This window comes from Sturnira hondurensis, unplaced genomic scaffold (assembly GCF_014824575.4).
Source record: "Sturnira hondurensis isolate 20B ecotype Veracruz unplaced genomic scaffold, ASM1482457v3 Scaffold0004068, whole genome shotgun sequence".
Taxonomy (NCBI): Eukaryota; Metazoa; Chordata; class Mammalia; order Chiroptera; family Phyllostomidae; genus Sturnira; species Sturnira hondurensis.
The window spans coordinates 9,441,275-9,453,981 of record NW_028076699.1 but is presented as its reverse complement, the minus strand read 5'-3'; positions in this window follow the sequence as shown (position 1 = coordinate 9,453,981).

Here is a 12,707-nt window from a genome sequence, read left to right as displayed (position 1 = left end):
TTTCACTAAATTCAATTTGTATTTTATGGCCGTAGATGATGTTATGGCATCATGAGGACAATGGGCTGATATTTGTCACCAATAAACCAAAAGATAAATCTGGCTGTTCGTATTTCGAAGGCAATCCCAACAATAGGCCCTGGGAATAGCCTTTATTTCCCAGACCTCTAATGTGATTAAGTGTGCATTATAAAGAAAGCTGCCGTATCGCGACGCAAATTAGTAATGGCAGTTTACCTTCCCGTTGCCGTTTTGTTGAGGTTACCATCGTGTGGTTTTGAGTCCTGAAAAGTGCATTATTCATGCAGCAAACACAGGAAGTCCACTGGGAGAGAAAATGTAACCCACTCAAGAGATAATTCAAGGCCTCTGGACTTTGTCACATCCACAAGAACTATTACTTCATTCCCTCCCCTGTTTGCTCTCCCTCTATTCTGTGCTGAACTATGCAAGAAACGTAACACTAGTGGGGGAAGAGAAAAAAAACACATATGCAGCTTGGGCAGTCATCTTTAGATACGCCACTTACAGCAAGTTGTTCTTATTAGAAATGTTCAAAGGGCAAGCATTATTGTAAGGCATTTCCCGAATGTCTCGCTGTTAGGGAAAACCACGCACCAAAAGGGGAAAATATGTGAAGAATATTTTAGAATTCTGAGCCCTGTCTGCGTCTGGCAGCCTGACCTGGCTCCCCTACCTTGCAGGCTCCCCCAACCCCCGCCTTGCAGTCTCCCTTTCCCCCTCCCCCAGCCTTGGGGGGCTCTGGCCTAGCCACTGAGTGAGCATTCACAGAGAGGCTGCTGCCAGATGACGCAGCTCTGGCTTGGATTAGCAAGAAACCATGTGGAACAATATCGGTAATAAGAACCACTATTGATTGAGTGCTACCATATTCCAGATGCAATGCTTGAGTGACCCCCTTCGCCAGTCTGAGGCATGAAAAAAGGGTTACAAGGCTTTTACTTATTCAATTGTCCAAGGTCTTCTGCTTATAATAGCTACCTTCTTTGACTTTTCCAAAAACATCCTAGCGTCAGAGGGTTTGGTGATGCTCCCAAGTGCTCTCAATCTATCAAAGAGATCCTAATCTTGTTGGTTCTCCAACGGGAAGAGACTGGCTTGAATCCCTTTTCTTCATAGAGATTCCTCGACCCCGTGCAAATACAGCCCCTTCTCCTAAGTAGCCAGGTCTTGGGAGGGTTTGCAAAGGACAATCTTTGGAAAGAATCCTATTACACCTATTCCACGTCTGAGTGTGTACTTTGTGGTCTTCTGTGTGTACTAACTAAGAGATGCAACGGAAGTGGTCAGAGAGAAATCTAAGAGCCACTCCAAGGTGATAGAACTCACGATGTTTGTCAGACAGAAGCCACTGGCAGCTGCTCTTGATGAGAAGTACTTTCAGTGCTGTCTCACGTGGCAGTCTGCCATCCATGTGTGCCAAACTTAATTCTCACAACAGTTCTGCACGGTAGGCGAGTTAATTTGGTGAGAGAGAATTCTTATCATCAAAATGATAGTAAAAGCTAATATCTTCTCAGCACCATCTTGAGAACTGGGCCATGTTGTATATAAGTCGTAAATCCTCTTGCTGATCCTTACCATCAGACAACCAGTTAGGTATTGTCATTCCCTTTAACAAGCTAGGAGATCAAGGTTCGGTTTGCACATTTCGAGACAGAGCTGGGATTCAACAGAGCATCTCACTGACTTCCAAACCCATGGTTTGCAAATGTTCACTTGTCCTGACGATGGCGCTCTTCCAAAAGATCCTGTCCAAGCAGGCGCAGGGAACACATTCAGAGATGTTGTACAGGGTATTTTCGCTGAGGGGAGGAGGGGACTGCCCAGTGTCCCTTTCGGCCCAAGGACTGACTTGTCATGAATCAGCAGGTACTCCCATTGCTGAGCAGAGAGAATGTGTTAAAAAATACTTGTTGACTAAGTGCTGACTGCCTACCCTGAAATTGGAAAATATGTCATCCCTATATAATGTGCAAATTAGCGCCTACCACTTTATGTCATATATAGAAGCTCAGTAAAATACACGTATTGAATTTAAAAATTGTTGAAGACAGTGTTCTGACCCAGGACTGTTAAATGGACTTACTAGGAACTGTGAGGGAAGGGGAGATTTCTGTGGTCTGCAGTGGTTAGGGAAGCGGAGGCAGATTTTGGCCCGGACATAAAGAAACTTGCTTGCTGCCGCATTGAAATAGTAAAGCTGTCCATCGGGCGTTGAACAGCGGTCTGTGGGACCAAATTTCTGTGATCACCTTTGCATGGGCAGCCTTTTCAAAGGCTGCAGTACTAATTTTACCTCTAGGTGGCACTCGCGTATTTTTATAGCTTTGATGGCTCAGCTCTCAAAGGAACTCAGCAAGTGGTTCAGTCCAAGGTCCATCCAACTTCATTGTGTTTTGGTTGGTCAAGGTGTCCACTTATGGTTAATAAAATATCAGAGGACAAACATTTTTATTTTACTTATTATAAATTCAGCCACGTGTACCTATCAGCTTAAAAAGGGACTCAAAACTAAACAGTCAAGCCTCCTGTATTACACATACTTGAGGCAGATGTCACAGGTGCCTTTGAGAGAGTCTTTCTGATGCCAGAGCAGGTCCCGCCCTCTCTGGACCCCAGCAGAAGGTCACGTCTTGGGCTGTGAGTCTATGAAGGACCAAGACCCTGGCAGAGCCCTGCCCTGGGGTAAAGTACCTGCTTTGTCTCCAATGAGAAGCAGAGGATCTTTGTCTTCCTTAATTCCATATTTACTACCTTTTGTTTGCTCTTGACTAGACTATCATTCTGAAACACAGGTAAGTGGCAGGATAAAGGTATGCATAGTCAAGGTCGAATCAGAAGCACTGTGTTTGGGAATATTATGGGAAACAGAGAATCTGCAATGTACCAAAGAGATGTAATGAACAGTAAACTAGGAACATGGCAACTGGAGGTGAGGGGGAGAATCTATCGTCCTCGATTCTCTCTCCACGGAGTGAAGATGAACTTGGGATGAGAAGTTCTGGGAATGAGACTGCGCATAGGCAAGGCAAATTCTGAGTGGAAGCTGAAGCACCAGTCCTCCTTCCCACCCTGTCCAGTGTCTCCTTCCTGTGCCTCTACTCAATAAATGTCTGAGCTCCTCTCATGTCACACGAATTGGGGGAGGCGCTGAGGAAATAGCCATGAAGAAGACAAATGAAATTCCTGCCCTTGAGCTTACATTTTAGTGGGGGGAATAACTAGCAAATAACAAGATCCGATTGTGGTAAATGTGATGTTGGTGACAAAATGGGGGGCATGACAGAGAGGTGAGGGGTGGGGTTTATTTGGGTAAAGAGGAGATGGTGCAGCGTTATGGGTGACATTGGTGCTGAGACCTGAACAAGGAGAAGCAATCAGCTCTGTGTTGACATTCTTTTGCATTTTTTAAACTTTTAAATGACAGTTGACATTTGCTATTATATTAGTTTCAGGTGTACAGCATAGTGGTTAGACATTTCTGTAATGTACAAAGGCATCCACTGAATTTCAAGTACCCACCTGATACCATACATAGTTATTACAAATTATTGACTATGTTCTGTGTTGGCATTCTTAATTCCAAGAAAGTAGCAGCTAAACTCAGTAGCCCTTGCTAATAAAATCCTAGAAAGCCTTGAGACTTCCTGCATCATAAAGAATGGAAATGAAAAGTGGGGAAGAAAACAGGGAGATTAATTGAAGCTTTGTACATGCAATGGTCACCTTCTACATACAACAAGCTGTACATGCAGCAGCCCACTTATTCATGCAAGCTCTGAACATGCAACAGTCAACTAACCTCATGCATAGAATGGCCTTCAGCCAGTGTCTATCCCTTGGCAAAAGTCCACCAATCAAGCAGACCAGAAATAAGGAAGTAAAACAAAACAGAGATTCTTTTAAAAGACATTGAACAAGCTATATTTGAAAGTCTAAAAAAGTAACTGTAGCTATTCTCTACCTGACAAAGCCTCCACGTCCTGGTGCTTCCCAGGGGAGGAGGCACTCCAGAAAGACAGTTGGTTCCCTGGCAGCTGATAAAGTGCGGTTGTCCGAAAGACTCACTCAACTAATTTTGCCTTCTGTTTTCTTCACTCTTACATGTTAATTGGTAAAATGATCACAGAGTACATGAGAGAAGGATGCAGAAAGACCAAGGTTAAAAGACAGAAAAAAAAAGGGTATATTTAGAGAATAGAATAGTATCAAATAGAAACAAAAACAAACAAATGAACAAAAAAAAAATAACTTTTATACCTCCAATACATTTAAAAGGAAACATACTAATAAAGATTTAAAAGTCAAAATTGGTGTGGTGGATAAATCTGGAGGGTTCAACACCTCAGAAGTAGGAGTTCCAGAAACAGAAGAGAAAAACTGAAGGGAGAAAAATAATCAGAAATAAAAAGAAATAAAGAAATAATTTATTACAGAAAAGCATCCAGTTTTTCCTTATTAAGTGTGATGTCTCCTGTGTGTAAGTTTTATGTAGATGTTCTTTTTTCTGCAAGTTGAAGAACTTCCCCAGGGTGTGAGTTTTCCAGGGTTTTCATAGCAGAGTGCTACAGACACTGCAGTTTAGAACAACAGAAATTTGTGCTCTCACACTTCTAAAGGCTGGAAATCCAAAACAAAGTCAACAGTATGGAATTTTCTCAGAAAACTAAAAATGGACCTGCCTTTTGACCCAGCAATTCCACTGCTGGGATTATATCCTAAGAACCCTAAAACACTAATCCAAAAGAGCCTATGCACACCAATGTTCATAGCAGCACAATTTACAATGGCCAAGAGTTGGAAGCAACCTAGATGCCCATCAGTAAATGAATGGATCAAAAAACTATGGTACATCTACACAATGAAATTCTATGCAGCAGAAAGAAAGAAGGAGCTCCTACCCTTTGCAACATCATGGATGGAACTGGAAAGCATTATGCTGAGTGAAATAAGCCAGGTGGTGAAAGACAAATACCATATGATCTCACCTTTAACAGGAACCTAAACAACAAAACAAACAAGCAAGCAAACTATGACTAAAGACACTGAAATTCATAACAGGCTGACAGGGACCAGAGGAGAGAGGAGAGAGAATTTCAGGGGAAAAGGGGAAGGATTCACAGAAACTAGTATAAAGGACACATGGAGAACAACTAAGGGGGAGTGGAAATTGGAGGGAGGTGGGGAGCCCTGGGCGAGGGCTAGGATGGGAGTGGGGGATGAAAAACTGTACTTGAACAATAATTAAATTTTTTAAAAAGCCAACAGCAGGACCATACTTTCTCTGAGGGCATAAGAATTTATTTTATTAATCTTTCTATTTCTGTGTAGATTTGCATGTTTCCATAATGAAAAGGATTACATTTAAAAAGAAAAACAACAAATGAAAGGAATAAAAACAAATAGCAAGATGGTAGATTTAAATCCAATCATAAACAACAAAACAAACAAGCAAGCAAAATATGACCAAAGACACTGAACTATGGATCAGGTTGACAGGGACCAGAGGGGAGAGGGGAGAGAATCACAGGGGAAAAAGGGAAGGACTCACATGAACAAGTATAAAGGACACATGGACAATAACTAAGGTGGGGGACCGAAATGGGAGGGAGGTGGGGAGCACTGGGGGCGGGGGGCAGGGCTGGGAATATAAGACAGAAAACTGTACTTGAACAAGAATTAAATAAAAAATAAAAAATTGGAAAAAATAAATAAATGCAATCATATCACTAGTGATATTAAATGTTTATGGTCTATGCATCTCAATGAAAAGGCAGAGATCATTAAATACAAAACAGCAATTATACACTACCTACAAGAAACCCACTTTAAATAAAAGGGCACAATTAGGTCACAGTAGTGAGGTGGGAGACGAAATGATGCTATCACTAATCAAAGAAAAGCTAACATGGCTATATTAACAGAGTTTAAAAATACATGAAGCAAATACTGATAGAACTGAAAGGAGAAATAGGCAAATTCATGTGTTTATTTGGAGATTTCAATACTCCCTCCCTCAATGGTTGGTTGATAAACAGGCAGAAAATCAGCAGGAGACTTCAACAACATTATGAATCAACCTGACTCAGTTCACTCTTATCAAAAACTCCACCCAGTACAGCGGTAGCCAGGTGGCTGTGCTCCAGCGGTGTCTACAGAGCAGTCTTCATTTAGCAGCCACTCCTGAGAAACTCTGGCCTTCCCATGCCTTCGGGCAAGGGCAGGTTATCTCTACAGAACAGTTCGGATCCATCCACCCTCCTACACTCTGGGAAATATTTACAGAGTGTCTCCAGCCTTTCCACATTCTCATCAGAGCTAGGCTGCTTTACAGACCAGAACTGCTCAACCTCCTCTGTCGGCGTGTGTGCCAATGGCAGAGTGCATGGATCTGCGGTAGCTATGATGTCTTCAAAGAGATGTAAATATTCACCTTGGTGCAGAACACTCTCTTACTCTTGAGTTTCTTTACTTCATATTTCTTTTTAGCCCAGGGCTACTCTTTTGTACTTGCTACTTCCAAGCAGAGTCTATTGAGCAATTGACCACATCTCACTGTTCTAGGCAACAATTATTTATGTTAAAATTTCCATATTGAACATCTGGGGTGGTTTTAGTCTCTTGACTTGGCCCTGACTGACACATTCACAAGGTGATGGCAATGTACTCCGCTTAGATACTGCAATCCACAGCATCCCTTGCAGAAAAGAGGTGGTGAATGAGATGTTGGGTCGGCCTGGATGAAAGCTTTTTAAAGAGCCCTGACCTGGCTGTCACATGTCATTTAATCTTTCCCTATTCCTCATTCTTTGTGCTTGGAAAGAGAATATAATGGATTGAGCTCTACAAGTCATGAAGATCATGAGCTGACCTTGAGGATGAAAGCCAACTAATTCAGGATGACAAGGCACAAAGAATAAAAAGTCTTCATTGCTGATGATTTAATGGAGTCGTGTCAGCACACTACACCTAAACTGTCTCTCATCTTCATGCCATATTAGAAAAAAAAACCCTATATTAGAGAAGTACTTATATTAAGAACATATATTATAAGAGAATCTTAGATTTGTTTTAAATCAATAAAACAAAGAAGTGAGCAAAATAGAACCAGAGGCATAGAGATAAAGAACAAACTGACAATGACCAGAGGGGAAGGGGGAGGGGGTAATGGGGGAAAGAAGGGGAAGGGTGAAGTCAAGGAAGAGGTACAAAGGACTCACCCATGGACAAAAACAATGTGGGGGTATGGTAAGGGTTGAAAGTGGAAGGTGAGGGGTGGGTAGGGCAGGGGGAGAGTAATGGGGGGGGATGGGGACTGTAATTCAACAACAATTAGAAATTAAAAAAAAAAAACTGTTAACATCTTCCAGCACAACAGTTTGTCCTCAAACCTAATTTGTATTCTAAGGAAATTATAGGATATAGAGTATTTGAAGGTTTTAATATATATGCTATGAATTGTTGATTTACTTTTTTACCATTCACGTTTTCCCACTCAGTTGTGCATTTCTCTCATGATATGCAAGGGTTCTTACATTGTGTATGCATTAATTAGCTTTGCTGCATAACAAATTACCACAATCTTGGCAAATTGACATTTATGTACATTTATTATTTTACAGTTTCCACAGGTTGGGAAACTGGGTAAGGCTTATTGTGGGTCCCCTGTTTCAGGATTTCTCATTAGGATGTAATTAAGGTGTCAGCCACAGTAGGGCCTCACTTGAAGGTTTGATGGAGAAGGATCTGATTCCCAAATCGTTTACATGTTTGTCGGCTTTTGGGCCGTTGGGCTGGGTGCCTCTGTTCCTAGCTGGCTATTCACTGGAGGCCACCCTCAGCTCTTTGCTACATGCGATTTCTCAGCATGGTGGCTTGTTTCAACAAAGTCAGCAAAGAGAGAGCGCATTAGCAAAATGGAAGTCAGAATCTCTCATAACTTTTCAACAAAGTCAGCAAAGAGAGAGCGCATTAGCAAAATGGAAGTCAGAATCTCTCATAACTAGTCACAGAAGTAAATGCCCCCAACAGCAAGGCAATCTATTGGTCGAAAATCTATCAGTTGGTAGGCCAGCCCACACTCAAAGGAAGGGGATTACGCAAAGGAGTGAGTGTAAGTGGTGGAGATCATTAGGGGCCATTCTAGAATTCATCTTACCACATTGAAGAAAAATAGCTTTTAAAAAATCGTATTCACTGCAATTATCTGTCTTACTTTGACAGACTTTTTACTTCATTAATGGATTGATGGGCACACTGATAGCTTTCCTCCCCTTAGTATTTCAGTTGTAAAATGTTAAGAAATATATGAAAACATTTAAGACAGAGATGTGGGGTCACCATATGAAGCTGTGCCCACTAGGACTTCTACATACGCTGCCCATCCTCCTTCCCAGTGGTCAGTCCTCAGGCTACGTGCCTCACTCCTGAGGAACTAACGAAGGAATGGTTTTGAAGCTCCGAGGTTTCTTTGTCCACCATCAGCCGTAGACTAGTCCATGGGTGACAGAGAAGTTGTGAACCTGCTCAGTGGATTGTGAGGATTTAGGGCCACCACCACTTCCCACTCTGTACTGGCCAGCATCTAAGGGCTTCACATCAGCTTCTGGCTTGAGAAGACCCACCCAAGAAGCACCCCTGCACTTTGCCTGGCCCAGCCACTATGAAAATTAAGGGGTAAGTATCACTTGGCTCACCTAAAATTCACCCAGGCACATTAGCTGGGAAGCTCTGTCATAAACACTATCAAACCACGAACAGAGCTGTTCAAAGGCTACAGTACCATCGTCCATGGGAGAAAACGGAGTTTCTCTGATGTATCACCCTGATTTGAAATGTTGTGTTTCTGAGCTATCAAATTATACTTTTCATTGGGCTTCCTGACTTCACAAAGATAATATAGCCTTCCGACTTATTACAAAATAACTCCGTACTCATTTTTGTATCCAGAAAGGCAAATTAATTTCAAAGGTAGATGGTTGATAGGTGACTTCTTAACAGAGCCTTAGAGTTCATTAGTCCGTAGGATATCTAACAAGTGCTGAACAACACACACACACACACACACACCCATAACAACCTAGACTGCTATGCCTAGTAAAAATATTCTTCAGAAAATAATATAAAATGAAATATTTTTTGAGACAGAAAAGCTGAGAGAATATGTGGTCAGTAGATCTGCACCTAGAACAACACTAAAGAAATTTCTTCAGGCAGAAGAATGACCCCAGTTGGGAGTATAAAGGGGCAGGAAAGAAGGAACACAAGACAAGATGAGATAAATGTGTGAGTAAATGATATTTACTACTTAATAACTGAAATGTGTTACATGGTAGAATACAGATGTATAGCTAATATTAATAAAATAATAATACAAAAGGTGGGAGGAGCTCATTGAAATTGAAAAGTTCTAAAGATCGATAACTATTAGGAAATGGTAACATATGTATTATTACATATTATTACATGTTACATATTAAAAAGTAGTATGCATTATTACATATTACATGGTACATAAAAGCAATATATATAAAGTGCTTTGCATTATGGTAATATTCAAGGATGAATGATGCAATCTCTAAGATAACTACTAAAGAGCAATGGAATGTAAAACTAAAAATTTAATAGATGGAAGAGTAAAATGAAAACATTTATTTAATTCACAAAAAGTCAAGAAAGAGGAGAAGAGGAATACTGTCTAAGTAATAAATTAATGAAAGAACCACAAATAAAATAATATAAAGTTGATTAATTACAAAGAAGAAAATAAAGGAGGTAAAGTACTGTAACCTAGATAGACCAAATAGAAAATAAATAGTAAGATGGTGTATAGCAAGTAACTCCACTATATTAGTAATTACATTAAAAACAAATGGACTAAATACTCCAAATAGAAGAATAATATTGCCAAAATGATTAAAAAGTTCAAAATTCTGCTTCCACAAGACACACTTTCTTTTTTTGTGTGGTTTTCAGAGACATTCTTAATATTTCCAAATGTTTTCCATTGGGGGTGACTTTGCCCGCAAATCCCCCCCATCTGCCACAGATGAAAGTAACACTACCAAGACATGATCTGCTTGGGGAGGAGAAGTGGCCAATCTCTCAGAGGAAAAAGGCCAGGAACCCCTTTCTCCAGGGGCTTTTATTGGGTTGTAATACACAGGAATACAGGCAGTAAGGATCAAACAGTAGATAACATTTCAAAGAAATCTGAGGGCTTAGTCTGAGCCAGTGTCTGTCAGGAAAGGGGGTTGCAGAAACTTTGGGAGACATATCCATTTCCTGCTTGGACCCTTAACATACTAGTGAAAGAACTCTTAGCAAAGCAGGCTTCACAGGACTTTCAGGAATTCTTTTTTATGCCTGATTACCCTAGATCCTGCTCTAGCTGGCAGAGGACTGCACTGCCTCCCCAGTCATCGGTTTTCAGGCTTAAGTGGACTAGAGCCAGGAAGTGCTTCTCCCAGAGGATATGGGGACTTGGGCTATGAAGAATAGCTGGGGGCGAGGGTCCATCACTCCCTTTTTGTTGCAGCCCCCCCGAGTCCTTCCATGATGGCCTCCCAAGTGATCATGTCTGTCTTAGGTTGCCCATCTTCTAAGGAGTCATACCCATCTCTGACTATCTGACCACGCATTGGGAGCAGGGGAGTAAGCAGAGGCAGCGGTTGCTACAGAGACAAGCTTTGTCTCCTTGTGGCTCCCATCCTGGAGGTCATTCACTCATCCTTAGCCATGGGAGGCAGTTACAACTCCTGAAACCAGGCAGAGCAGTTCCCAACATTTTCCTAAGGAAGAATTCTTTGCAAATATACCCTCAAGTTTCTCTCTCTGCAAAGAGAACCACCATTTTGTAATTTGATATTTAAAAGGAAGTGATGTATAATTTTTACAGTTTACACTGTTTTACATGGTATTAAAATTATTACTTGATATTTTAAGCTTTTATGAACAGTGATCCCATTTCATTAATTTTATTAAAACATGTAACAATTTAATCTGAACTCTACTGACTTGAAATTCATGATCATTTAAACATCGACTTTTATCATTGTTTGACTAATGGGGAAAATATGTAGGCAAATGGAAAATATGAATTCTAGTGTTTGATATATTTAAGAAAATACATATTTCAGTCTCTTTAAAACCACATGCTTACATTGTATGTATGGCTTATTTATTCATTAAGACCAATTCCCAGTGGTTTTTATATGACAACAATTATTGCCTTAAGTATGAAGTATGGTATAGTCTTGAAAGCAATAGCTACAATTCATTTTTCTTGAATTTCATTTGCAAAAATTTTCTGGGTCAGACTGCTAGTCCAGAAATGTGACATTCAATAGCAGTGGAAAGAGCCCAGAGTTTGGAGCCAGAGAGGCTCACTCAAACTCCAGTGCTGCCACCTTTCAGCTGTGTGTCCTTGAACAAACAGCTTAGTCCTCATAAGTGTTATCATCCAAGCTGGGGCATTTCTGAAATAAGTGGAAATGTTGTTAATAATTACTTTGGAAAGAACAAGCATAATTATGGACTGGCCTGGGAAAGCCAGACAAATAATTATTGTATCAAAATGTTCTGGTTCAAATGTCTGGTCTTTGGCTTACCTCTGATGCCTTTCAAGCTGATGTCGCAGAGGGAGTGAGTCAAGTAAGTTCATGTATGAGCCCTGTAAGAGGAACATATGGACTCCAGAAGCCCTCCACGTCGCTTGCCTCAATCCCCACTGGTTTTTGCCGCCAGAAGTTATGGGAACTTTTCTTACTGGTGCTGGAACCCTGGGCTGGGGGGCCTGGTTTGGGGGTTGGGCCCTCTTGCTCTCAGGGGGAACCTCTGCAGCCGAGATATACCTCCTGATTTTTATCCATCACCTATGGGTATGAGACCAGCTCATTTGGCATCTCTGTCCCTCCTAGCAATCTCCATGTGGCTTCTTCTTTAAATCCCTGGTTGTAGGACTTCCATTCAGCCACATTTCAGGTGGTTCAGAATGATGGTTGTTGTGTAGTTTAGTTGTAATTTTGATGTGGTTGCAGGAGTGAGACACACTTTTGTTATTGAAATACAAAATAATTTAAAAGTAAAAGAATGGATAATGATATCCTGTGCAAAAAGCAACCAAAAGAAAGGTAATGTAGCTATTCTAGTGTGAGACAAAATACATGATGAGGCAAAGAGCACCAGTAAATATAAAGGGGAAGATTTTATAGTGATACATAATGATGAAGATGTCTAGCACAAAGATATCAAATACATAACACATATAGGTATATACACTAATCTTGGACCAACGCTCCCATTCACCATCCTTCTATGTATCAAGGACATGCAACAAAGTCCACTTATATGTTCTTCTGTCTAAGTGCCTGTAATGGATGGAATTTTTGTGTCCTCCTAAAATTTAGATGTTGAAATCCCACCCCTCAATGTGATGGTATTAGAAGGTGGGGCCTTTGGGGGATAATATAGGTCACCCTCCAAATTAGAGAGTGGAGTCCTCACAAATGGGATTAATGCCCATATTAAAGAGACATCAGAGAGCTCACTTGCCTTCTTCCCACCATGTGAGGGTACAAGAAGATGGCAGTTTGCAGCCTGGAGAAGGGCCTTTACCAGGACCAGACCATGCTGGTACCCTGATCTCAGACTTCCACCCTCCAGAGCTGTGAGAAATTAATTTC